Source organism: Urocitellus parryii, chromosome 1 (assembly GCF_045843805.1).
Source record: "Urocitellus parryii isolate mUroPar1 chromosome 1, mUroPar1.hap1, whole genome shotgun sequence".
Lineage (NCBI taxonomy): Eukaryota > Metazoa > Chordata > Mammalia > Rodentia > Sciuridae > Urocitellus > Urocitellus parryii.
Genome location: NC_135531.1, coordinates 133,194,921 through 133,207,729, shown reverse-complemented (window position 1 = coordinate 133,207,729; position 12,809 = coordinate 133,194,921). Strand labels below are relative to the sequence as shown.

Genomic DNA, 12,809 nt, shown 5'->3' with positions numbered 1-12,809 from the left:
AAGAGTTAATAAATGGGGTGGCATAAATCAAAAAGCTTTTGCTCAGCAAGGAAACAAGAATGTGGAGAGAAAATCTACAGAATGGGAGAAAGTCTTGGATAGCTACTCTTCTGATAGGATTAATACCTAGAATATATGAAGAACTCAAAAAAAACTTAACACAAATAAACCAATTAATAAATGGGCAAATGAATTAAAAAGATACTTTTCAAAAGAAGAAATGCAAATGGACAACAAATATATGAAAAAAGATGTTAAACATCCTTATCAATTAGGGAAATGCAAATCAAAACTACATTGAGATTTCATCTCACACTAGTCATAATGGCAGTCATCAAGAATACAAACAATATAAATGCTGGAAACAGAGAAAAAGGAACACTTTTATATTGTTGGTGGGTTATAAATTAGTATAACAATTATAGAGATCAGTATCCAGGTTCCTCAACCTACTAGGCATGGAACCACTATATGACCACTCCTTGGTATTTTCTCGTAAGAATTAAAGTCATCATATTATAGTAATACATGCATACCCTTGTTTATAGCAGCACAATTCACAATAGCCAAACTATGGAACTAGTCTAGGTGTCCATCAATGGATGAATAAAGAAAAAGTGGCATAAATACACAATAGAGTTTTATTCAGCCATAAATAAAAATGAAATTACATAATTTACAGGAAAATGGATGAAACTTGAGACCATTATGTTAAGTGAAATAAGCCAAACTCAGAAGGTTGAGAGTTATATGTTTTCGATAATATGTGGAAGCTAGAGAGGAAAAAGAAAAAAAAAAAAGTAAGATGAGAGGAGTCTCATGAAAATGGAAGGAAGCCCAGTAGAATAGATGAAAGGGGCCAGGAGAAGGAGAGGGAAAGGGGAAATACTGAGGAATAATGTTGACCAAATTATATTGTTATATAGTGTGCATACACGAATACGCAACAACAAACCCTGCCTTTATGTACAACTTTAATGTACCAATTAAAAATGTAGAAAAAAAAGTTGAGGTCCTTACAATAACCTGAAGGCCTCACCCTTTCTATGTTACCAACTCCTACACCTGAGACCCTGTCCTCATTTTCTACAACTCTCTGATGTTTATTTCAGCCATATGTCATTAATACTCCTACTTCACGGCTTTTGCAAGGGCTGTTTCCTTTGTTTACACCTATTTTCTTCCAAATGCCTGTGTATCTCATTTCTTACCTTCAAGGCTTGTTTCAAATGTCACGTTGTCCTTGGAGCTTAACCCAACCACACACACTTTGTTTAGAAGCTCTCTTCCCACCTCTTTCTTCCTTATAACTGGCTCCATTTTCTCTCTAGCACTCTATATCTCCGGGAATGGGAGATCTAAGAGTGGGTGGACTGTGTTTGTTCACCGCTGAACTTCCAGTTTCCAGAGTAATTTGGTAAACTTTTTGTTGACCTGAACAGATTTAACGTGGTTCAAAATTCCGATGACATAAAGTAATGGAAAATCCGTCCAAATTAGTGGACAATGTGCCCTTCCCCACCTCCAACACAAGTAATTAATAATTAATTTTACTGCTCTAGATTGTTTTATTCAAATATTCTATATTTTACTACATTATCCTCCCCTTTAAAAAAACGAAATTCCCTTTTACGTGTCACAGTTCACGGTGTTTTGACGATTCCCTCTTCTTTTACCACCATTCTCCCCCAGATTCATATCCAGGCTCGGTTCACCCTCTGGGTCGCCCGCTTCAAGATCAGTTTGTCTACGGTCAGCTGAGAATTATCAGAACTACTCGTAGTTAGGTGAATCTGGATTTTGCAGCTGCTGGAACCTCGCGTCAGCGAGCTATCTGCTTTTCTGAGTCCTGCACCAAGTGACAGTTAAGTAAGTAGTGAGAAGAGGATTGTAGTGAGTGGGGATGTAGCTCAGTGGTAGAGCGCATGCTTTGCATGTATGAGGCCCCGGGTTCGATCCCCGGCATCTCCAGTTCTGTTTTTCTTCCTCTTTTTTTTTTTCCCCCCTACGTTCAAGAAATTTAGAAATCCAGCCTGTTTGTAGAGCGCTGAAGAAAATCCTATAGTTGGAATCCGCGGGGATTAGAAAGAGTTCTCAGGGACCCCAGAGCTACTTTGACCTTCAGGCACTCCCTGTCTTTCCTGAATACAAATCCTCATGTTGAGCACTCAGAGACACCTTGATGCTTTTATTTTTTTCCTTCTCAGCGTCCTGTGCTTTGTGGAGGATGTAAATAGATCACGTCCTTAATAGTAAACAGAAAACAGACGCAAATGTTTGAGAGGGTTAGGCACAAACTGCAGAGTATAAATTTTTCAGACTATTAAGGCATTTAGTAAGACTATCAAAGTCCAAGTAAATCCAACTTTAAATCTGGAATCACAATTTCGTCCCAAATATAAAGAAACAAGCTGCTTTCTCCCAGTGCCCGGCTAGCTCAGTCGGTAGAGCATGAGACTCTTAATCTCAGGGTCGTGGGTTCGAGCCCCACGTTGGGCGCAAGTTTTAGCGCCCAAACTCAAGTTGACTGCACTAAAAAACCTCTTCTGAAAACTTTAAAACACAATATTCCTGTGATTTTATCTCTGTTTAACACAAGAATATTGTGGTTATTTCCCCGTTTGTTGATTGTCTGCCTGTTATCTGGCATCAAAAAGAGCGTTTTTATTGTAATCTACACACTAAAAGTTTATCTTTTTTTTTTTTTTTTTTTGTACCGAGAAGTGCCTATGCCCCAGCCTTTTTCTATTTTATTTGAGACAGGGTCTTGCTAAGTTGCTTATGGCCTTGCTTTAAACTTTTACACTCCTGCTTCAAGCCTCCCTAACTGCTGGGATCACGGGCAAGCGCCACCACCCCAGGCTTCCCTTTTGGGAGGGTTTGGGGGGTGGGTTAGCTCAAACTCGGGGCCTTGTGCTTGCTAGGTAAGCACTCTACGGCTGACCTACACCCGCAGCCCTTATTTAACCACTTGTAATTGTACAATTCTGTTGTTTTAAACACATTGCTGTGCCACCATTGCCATCTTCCGTTTCCAGGTCTCTTCCTGCTTCCCAACAGAAACTGTACTAATCAAACACTAACTCTTCCCTTCTTCCCCCAAGCAACCACCATTCACTTTCTATCGCTAAATTCCATTACTCTAAGAAGAGGAAGCACACAATATTTATTCTTTTTAACTGTCTTATTTGACTTAGAATAACATCTTCAAGGTTCATTCATAGGGTTGCATCTGTCAAATTTATTTCCTTTTAGGGCTGAATGATATTTCATTAGAGGTTTATGTCTCATTTTCTTTATCCATCCATCTGCATATAGATAATTGGGTTACTTCCACCTTTCCGCCATTTTGAATGTTGTTAGGAGCATGGGTGTGCAGATACATTTGAATGCCTGGTTTCACTTCTTTGGGGTATATATCCAGAAGTGGAATTGCTGGATATGATATTTTTTGTTAAATTTTTTGAGGAACCACCATACTGTTTTTCACAGAGACTGCATCACAAAATGGGTTTTTCTAAAAATCTTTTGAATAGAAAACACATTATGCAGTTTAAAAATTGAACATCTATAAAGATATTTAGTGAATATGGCCTAACTCCTCTTCTCCTTCCACTTTAAGTAACAAATTTTGGTCTTTGAATATATATATACTCGTCCAGAATTTTTATGCGAATTCAGTTTTATTTTCCTCTATTTTACACAAAAAGGTAATTGTGGCTCTGTTAGTTTTTGAAGAGCTATTCTTTTTTTTTTTTTTAAAGGAAGAATACAGCAGGCATGAGAGCAGAGATTCTCACAACCTAATCAGTGTCTTTTTTTTTTTTTTTTTTTAAAGAGAGAGTGAGAGAGGAGAGAGAGAGAATTTTTAATATTTATTTTTTTGTTCTCGGCAGACACAACATCTTTGTTTGTATGTGGTGCTGAGGATCGAACCCGGGCCGCACGCATGCCAGACGAGCGCGCTACCGCTTGAGCCACATCCCCAGCCCTTGAAGAGATATTCAAGGCTTTAAAATTTTCCTCAATCTTTTTTGCAACTGTACAATATTCTAATATAAATGAATATTTAATAATTTTATATTTATTAAGTCACTTACTCTGATATTTAATGAATGATGAACATTGTTTCCAATTTTGTTATTACGATTAATGCTGAAGTTAATAAGCTTGTAGTAATTATTATTTTACACTTTGGACTGTATATCTATGGGTTTAATTTCCAGAGGGACATATGCTAGGTCAATGTTTATATATAATTATAATTTTATAGGAATGTATAAAGTGCCCAACAATGATATTTCCTCCCACTAGCCATAAATAAGATTGCCTGTTTCTCAACTATCCAGGGGGCAAAACACCACTTTACCAACAAATCTAAGCATGTGACTCCCTCCCTTAAAACTATCAGTGTCCTTCACTACTGTTCTACAAGATAATACCCACTGGGAGGCCTATCTACACCAAGAACTATAATCCCTTTTTTGCCTCTAACAGGGGTGTACTCAGATAAAAGATTTTGAAAGTTACAGTGTTGCTTTCATTTGTGGTTTCTAATCCACCATTGTTTTTCTCTCCTGAGGCCCATTTCTGTGGAGGCTATTATGCTTTCTTCACTTGCAAAGCTAGGACATCTTGAAAAGGCCTGTTCAGTTTCTTCTTACTCTGCAAATTTTCTTCCTTGGGCAGGAAGAGTCCAATTACATATAAGAAATCAAATTAGATTAATTATAATTAATTAATCAAATATATGATTTTCTATTGGCCTTTGTGTCATATACAGCATACATAAATTATTTCATCACAGATATATTTTGTGAAGTGTCTACAACAATAATTTTATATATAACTTATAGGTAAATTATTTGAAAATTACTTCAGGGGCTGGAGATGTGGCTCAGCGGTAGTGCGCTCGCCTGGCATGCGTGCGGCCCGGGTTCGATCCTCAGCACCACATACCAACAAAGATGTTGTGTCTGCCGAGAACTAAAAAATAAATATTAAAAATTCTCTCTCTCTCTAAAAAAAAAGAAAATTACTTCAATCAGCCTATCTATGGATATTCTGTAATTGTATCCTACCCCCACCATGGTACTAAGGAATGAACCAGGACCTCAGGTATGCTATGAAAGCATTCTAATGAACATTTACTTATTATTATTTATTTTATTGTTATTACTTATTTATTATTTTATTTTGAAACTGGGCTGGCTAAATTGCCCAGGCTGGCCTTGAACTTGCAATTTTCCTGCCTCAGCTTGCCAAGTAACTGGGATTACAGACATGTACCCAGCCAGTATCTCTTTAATAGTCACGGGTTTCCCTTTACTAAACTTGAGAAAATCATTCTCCCAGTGTCTATATCTCATCAGGAGAGATAAATTAACCATCATCAAATGCTGACTTCATTATTTCACTGATGTTGATATAACACGTGGATTTAAGGATACTAGTGTCCAGATAAAAGGCAAGTGTCATTTATATACTGGTGTACTGAGGAATGTGATTTTTGGGGCAAGAATGAAACTGAAATTCAACCACAGCAACATAACTCTAGAGGAATGCCTGCAACAGGAAATGTAGCCAAAAAGATGACCCCAAATGACCTGCTCTTCCACTCTGTATTAGGACCAACTGGATTAAAATCAGTGGATATTTTGGGAAACCTCCCAGCTTATGGCTGTCATTTGAGATATTTAGTCTCTAAGGGGGAGGGAGTATGTTTGTCAACATTGAAAAGAATACATACTGTCTTTGTGTTTAGTATTCAATTTATTATAGCTGTAAATTTTAAAGCCTAGTTTTTCTTAAGGCTTTAAATTCAACTTACTAATATTGGTGGGTGTTTTTGTTTGTTTGCTTTTGATATTAGGGATTGAATCCAGGATTACTGTACCACTGAGCTAGACCCCAGCCCTTTTCACTTTTGGTTTTGAGACAGAATCTCACTAAATTGCCCAGGCTGAACTAGAATTTACAATCCCTCTGCCTAGAGGCTAGAATTATAGGGCTGTGCCACATGGTGACCAGCTTCTACTATTCTTTTTCTATAAACCTAGTACTTTTTGAAACAAGAACAAGCCGAGAGAGAGAGAGAGAGAGAGAGAGAGAGAGAGAGAGAGAGAGAGAGAGAGAAACAATCCCTTTCAATGGTTCTTCCATGAAATTAATGTATTAATGTTACCAAAGGAGTCATCCTGAATATATAAGCAATTGGTCATATTCTACAATTACAAACTTGATATTTCTGAATTTCTGAACCTTCATTTTTTGGATGAGGAGATGGAGTCACTGAGATGAAAGTAGATCACTCAGCTGAAAGTAAATAGCCATATCTGAAAGTCAGATTTCTGCTCTAGCCACTAATCCATAGCACTTTTAGAAATCTTGGGCGTATTGTTTATATACAATCTTTTGAGTAAAGCCTCTGCCTTTACAAATTCCATACTGAGGCTTTTAGTGTATGCCTTGATGTCCTGAGAATCCCCTAAAACTGCAGATCTAATGTCCTTCACTCATTTTTTTTTATACATTTGCAAAGCAAAAACAGTAAATGGCATGGGTAGAATGATCAGAATATAGATTCAAGGAAGTATGGCTTCTTACCCTCCTGACCCCCCTGTTCTTCCCTCTGCTTTCAAACCCTCTGAAATGCTTCTTCCTTAGGGCCTTTGAACCCCTTGTTTCCTCTTGTGAAGGCTTTTTCTCCAAGATCTTTGGAAGATTGACTCTTTGTTTTCCTGATTTAGCTCATTGTCTCCTCTTCTGATTTGTCTTTCTTGGATCCTCTCTCTATCCTTTGTTTACTTGCTACTCTATCAGATCACATTCATTAAATTTCTTGCAGTCCTATCACTCTGAGATTATTTCTATATCTGTTTAGTTGTTTATAGCCTATCAAAAGGTGAACTTGAGGAGGTCAGAGACCTTTTTCGCTGCATTGTAAATGAAATTTCCTTTTAACAGTGGCATAACACAGGTTTATCGCAAGGTTGCAATTTATCAATATATTCCCAGAACCAAGGACAGGGACAAGGACTGTTCATTTATGGAATTGGTAGCTATTAATATTCTTTTCTAAACCTCAAAGGGCTGCAGAGTAACAAAACAACCAGAGTCAAAGGACAATGGTCAATGAAGTGACAATAAAAGTTTAGTTCACAAGATCTATGTGGATTACAAAGAGAAGATCAAGATAGGTTAGAGGGTGGTGAGAGGTCAAGGGAGGTAGAGATAAAAGAGGAATGGTGGAAATGTAAAATTTGTTGAAACTGGGTGCAGGGCTGGGGTTGTGGCTCAGTGGTAGAGAGCTTGCCTAGTATGCATGAGGCATTGGGTTTGATCCTCAGCATCACATAAATATAAAATAAAGATATTGTGTCCACTTAAAGCTAAAAGATAAATATTCAAAAAAAAAAAAAAAGAGAAAGAAGGAAACTGGGCGATACATACTTGGGGTTTCACTATACCATTCTAAATTTTCTAAGAAAGTTTTAGCAACAAAGCAAAAGGAAATATGATTACTTTTGAATGAGAGGTTATCAATCTAGATAGACAATTTTGTAGGGAATAATGTTGAAAGTTTGTGTTTGTTTGTTTTGTTTTTAAAGGCAAGCAAACACACACTAAGGTAAGAAAAACACTATGAGCCTGGGCAACATAGTGAGACCCCTGCCTCAAAAATAAATAAATTGATTAAAACCCATAGAGATCCAGCAAAGCTGCAATTAAATGTGAATTCAAGTGTTTTAACTATTTCCCTAGGTACTTGCAAGTGGGGAAGCCAGGAATTTTCATCTCTATGCACTGCCCTGCCACCTAGGTTTGGCTCTGTTACTGTTTTTTGTTGGTTTGTTTTTAAGTTTTAGTTGTACATAGATACAATACTTCATTTTATTTATTGTGTTATTTTATGTGGTGCTGAGGATCAACCCCAGTGCCTCATACATGCTAGGTAAGAGCTCTACCACTGAGCTACAAACCTTGCCCTGGCTCTGTTAGTCATTACTTTAGAAAAAAAAAAAAAAAACCTCCCTAAACATTCCCCTTTATAGGTAAGAAAAAATTACAAAGGCACTGAGTATGTGTGGCTTTCAGCCTGTCAGGGCAATGCTAAAAAGGCAATGAGGCTAGTATAAAATGGCTTGCACTGACAAGCAGTCAAAAAGAATTAACTGAGTCAGTTAATTAAAACAAGATAAGTCTAGGAAAGCTGTGAAGCTATAATAAAAAGTTAGCATTTAAGTGTATCCAAATGAAATATGGTTCAAAAGAGGCTGCTTCCAGGACACCATGTTGCTCAGCCTAGCTAGTCAGTTGGTGTTAATTGTGTTACTTTCCTCTAGGAAGGAAAACCAATGAGAACTGCATTGTGTTGACTGAGACATTGATCAAAATCCACTTGGGTAAGAGTGACAAAAGAACGAATTATGGTCCTGGCCTCCCGGGCGGGGTTCTGCGATGAGCTAAGGAGGTCACTTTGGAGAGGGTGCCCCGAAGTCACACTGGCTGCCCAGAGCCTGGAGTGGGGGCATGTACCTCAAAAAATAAATAAGACAAGATAAGAAAAGACAGACAGACCTCAGGCTCCTTTAAGGCGGTTGTCGCGATCGCCACCTGTGCGGTGTAGCAGCGGCTAGTTTTTACACACGGGGCTCTTTTTGGAACTCGCTAATTTTCCTCTTTCCACCCAGCCACTAAGCAGTCTGTGGCCAACGTGCGCTACTTTCTGGATGTTTCACTTGAATTTCTCTCTGTACCCTGCTTCTTTTCCCTTTCTCTGTCCCTGAGTTCCGTCTTCTCGGTCCTCTAGGCTCCTCACCTTTCGTGACGGATTAACCCTTTCGTTGCCCGTGTAAGCGGAAGCAGTAATATTACACATCTCATAGGTTGTTAGGTTCCACAGAGGGAAACGGGATGCGTGGAGGACGTCGTAGTTACTAGTAACTACCACTATTGTCCTCCCTGTAAACACTTTCCACCAGCTTGAACTTCCCACATACATTTCCAAACTCTTATTTCTTGCGCTTCTTAATATTTCATTGTCGTTACATGGCATTCCTGGGAGGCTGGCTATATTTGATCCTCTACGACTCGGAACGTAAACTGGAATGACGTTAGACCACCCTCTTTGCACTCACAGAGCTAGACCTATATTAAACTCGTAATGAATTGAAAGACAGGAGCATAGATAAAACTGTGGTGAAGTATGGATACATTCCAACGACGAATGAGTAAAAGAGTTTACCAATCAGAACAACAATAAATTAAAAAAATTAAATTTTGCGTCAGCCAGGTAAGAAGGAAGAACACTTGTTTCCGCCCGGCTTCGAACCGGGGACCTTTCGCGTGTTAGGCGAATGTGATAACCACTACACTACGGAAACTGGCGGCTGCGAGGGGCATTTCCCTTAAGTTTATAAGGTATGTTTAGAGTTACCGCCCAGGTTCCCAAATCCCACTTAGTCAGGTCAAATAGTATTTACCAAACTACAGAGCAACCCGTCAGCAGGTAGAGAAGTTAGCTATATCCAATAATTTTTTAAATAAATAAATAAATAAATAATAAAAAGGAGAAAAATGAAACTGACTAACCTTGCAGCGGGAAAGGTAAATGTGGCTGAAAAAGTGAATGTTGCTAAAACTGGATAATCCTCCCTGTTGGTAGTTTTTGTTCCAAGGAAGAGAACAGATGGGTTAAAATATTCACATAATTTGTACTTTATTGACAGTAAAGATCGATAGGGTTTTTTTTTTAAATGAAAAATGCAAAGTTTATGACATTTTAATGATTCGTCAAAATGTTTAATTAATGTGAATATAAAGTAAAAATAAATTATTTGTATATATGCTTTCAAAAAGTTTATTTCTTCTAATATGCAAAAGTATTAAAAATGGGGGCTGGGCTGTAGCTCCAACATAGGGTTGTGCTTGCCTTGCATGCATGAGGTCCTAAAAATATTGTGTTCATCTACAACTAAAAAAAAAAAATTAAAAGTATTAAAAATAAAGGGAAATTGAAATTAAAGATTATCCAATTTTAAGTCAATGTTATTTAAATGAAGCTGTAATTTTTATTAAATTTCGAAAACCTAATGACATTCTTAAGTATTTTATAAAAATAAAATCCAAAGGCTGGAGATATGGCTCCAGACTCTATTTGCAGGATGAAAAAGCAGTCAATATACACGTATATACATGTATGTGCTGTTAGATAGTCATTAATAATGAGCGAGAGTTTACCTAACATGTGCGAGGCCCTAGGTTCAATCTCTCTTTATGGCTGAAAAATAAAATAGAACTCGTCAATCCTCGCATTCAATATACAGAGTGGGATGAGGCTTAATGTATGTTAAGTATAGGTCTCAAGTTTAGGAACATTATCTTTTGTTCAAATGATTTTCTATATCCAAGCTGATTCTGGAATACCTTGGGAACCAGATCTCCTCTCCACCAAGGTGTAGAGTGGGAGCCCATCCAGTTCCCAGTCTTGCTTCTCTGGTCAAGGGCACCATGGGTCCCTAGGTGGCCCAATCTATGTACTTGTAAAATCTTCTTTTATTAGACCATGTGCTGAATTTGACTCAGATGATCTCTCCCTCCTTTTGGCACATTTGGACTCCCTCCTATCCCAACTCCTCCTCTAAATTACCAGAAGACATGAAAGCATGACTCAATTATATCTCCTCATCTGTGGCTGCAGCAGTGATCATGTTCCCAAGTCTCAGATCCGTGGGTGTCCTGGACACATTCTTAGATGTCTCACATGTTATCTCTTTTTAATGTTTATTTTTCAGTTTTTGGCGGACACAACATCTTTGTATGTGATGCTGAGGATCGAACCCGGGCCGCACGCATGCCAGGCGAGTGCGCTACCGCTTGAGCCACATCCCCAGCAGCCTGTTCAATATTGAACTCATCAATTTTTTCTCTACCCTTGTCCCTCTCCTCCATATTCATTCTCTGATCTCTATTATAAAACCACTTAGATTAAAAATAAACATCTGGGAGTCCCCTCATCTTGCAGCTGGTACAATCTATGGTATCATCCCTTCACTCACTTGTACCTCTGGCTGCTGCTAGGTTCCAGCCCCCTTTCTGAACACATGGCTGTGTTCTTACAGTTTCTCTCTCTGAGCAGTCCCACTCCTCCTTTACACCATCCCTGAAAGAATTTCACTAAAATGTAAATCAGAGAGTGGTTTATTTACCTCAGCAGCCATCAGCACTACCAAGATAGAGACCGAAGGTTTCACCAGGGTCTCATGTGTTTGTAAGTTCCTCTGAATTGTTGAAAGCTTGCCCCCTTTGTGCTGAGAGTGGCATGGGTTACTTACCTAGTGGTTCATCTCAAATCCAACCTGGCCCCAGAGGCAGCAGTGAAAGAGGTGAAGAGGAGAGAAAGAAGGACTTGTAGCAAAAAGTTCTGACCTGCATGTACTAGGCTTGTTCAGGGTCAGGGAAAAGAAACCGGTCTACTTTGACTTCCCCTTAATGAAAATGCCAGAATCTTTTATGACTGTTTTCCAGTCTCAGTAAAGGTGGTAAGAAATGACATTGAAAACCACAATCTGCAAGCATTTGTGGCAGAAGAAATAGAGTGGCATGTTTTGACTCTAAAATAGTCCTTTACCATTGCAATGAATTGGACGGGAAACTCAATTCATAATTTCATTCATAGTTTCAGAGAAGTCAGTTGAAGAAAATAATGGAAAGACTGGCTGATGTTTAAGAAAATCATTATAACCATTACTAGTTTCAGTTGATAACAGACAATTTATTTTGTATTTTTAAATAAAAAGACAAAAAAGTACAATGGAGTATCTATACTGTGTCAACTTTCGTATAATAAAGAAGGGGGAATGACGAAGCACACATTTATTCACTCATGTCTTCAAGAGAAATATTAGAAGAATATACTTCAAACAAATGAGATTGGTGGATGGGAATGGATATGTGGATGTGAATGAAGTTATACTTCTTTTATACTTCTTTTAAGTAGACTTTTCTGTAATACACTGTCCTTTAGAAAATGCCCCAAAACAGAAATAAATAAAACCAACCAGGATGTAGGGGGGAAATAATGTGGAATACAAATAATAACAAATACACCTTATTGTATTACAAATAAACAACATAACTATACTGAAGGACATAGAGAAGATCTTAAGTAATTCTGGAAAATAACATTTCAATTGTTTATTACACCCATACACAGTTCAAACTCTTCTCTAACACCACCAGCTTGTGTGTACCTGGATATTCCAAACTGAGACTACATTACTATCTAACACTAGGACGTACATGTATATACATGCCACTGGCCCAGAGGCAGCCTGAAAGAGGTTGACAACAGTATAGATACTCCATTGTACTTTTTTGTCTTTTAACTCATTATTAACTACATATATAGACATATATGTGCTCCTGTTAGATAGTAATTAGTAAAGAGCAGTGAAATGTGAACCAATAACATACCAGGGCCATGAGGTTTCTTTGAAATTGACCTTAATGAACAATGAAATAACTTGTAGAACAACAATAGGTATACTAACCCTGAGAATAAACAGGTGGAAGCAAAGGGAGCTGATTAAAAAATAAGTCAAGAAAGATCAATGGGGTTAACTCCTGGCAGGTCCACCGAGGTCATTATAAAGTCAGGATTTTTGGTCACAGGTTTCTCAATGTATTTCAGAATGAAAGTTTCTTTAGTATTGCAGGTGCACTAAGGAAAATTTGTCCAGTCACTGACCCAAATACCTACATTAACACAGGATTGACTTATAGATGAATCCCACCCCCTCCAGTAT

At 38.0% G+C, this 12,809-nt stretch overlaps 3 non-coding genes across 3 annotated transcripts; 2 read left to right on the top strand and 1 right to left on the bottom strand.

Annotated features, from left to right (window-relative positions):
* The first annotated feature begins 1,899 nt into the window (after positions 1-1,899).
* On the top strand, positions 1,900-1,971 carry Trnaa-ugc (transfer RNA alanine (anticodon UGC)). Its single transcript has one exon. It is a non-coding gene; the product is annotated as a tRNA-Ala (tRNA).
* A 455-nt stretch (positions 1,972-2,426) lies between these two features.
* Trnak-cuu (transfer RNA lysine (anticodon CUU)) lies at positions 2,427-2,499 on the top strand. The gene has a single exon. It is a non-coding gene; the product is annotated as a tRNA-Lys (tRNA).
* Positions 2,500-9,313: 6,814 nt separating this feature from the next.
* On the bottom strand, positions 9,314-9,386 carry Trnav-aac (transfer RNA valine (anticodon AAC)). The gene has a single exon. It is a non-coding gene; the product is annotated as a tRNA-Val (tRNA).
* Between the last annotated feature and the right edge of the window lie 3,423 nt (positions 9,387-12,809).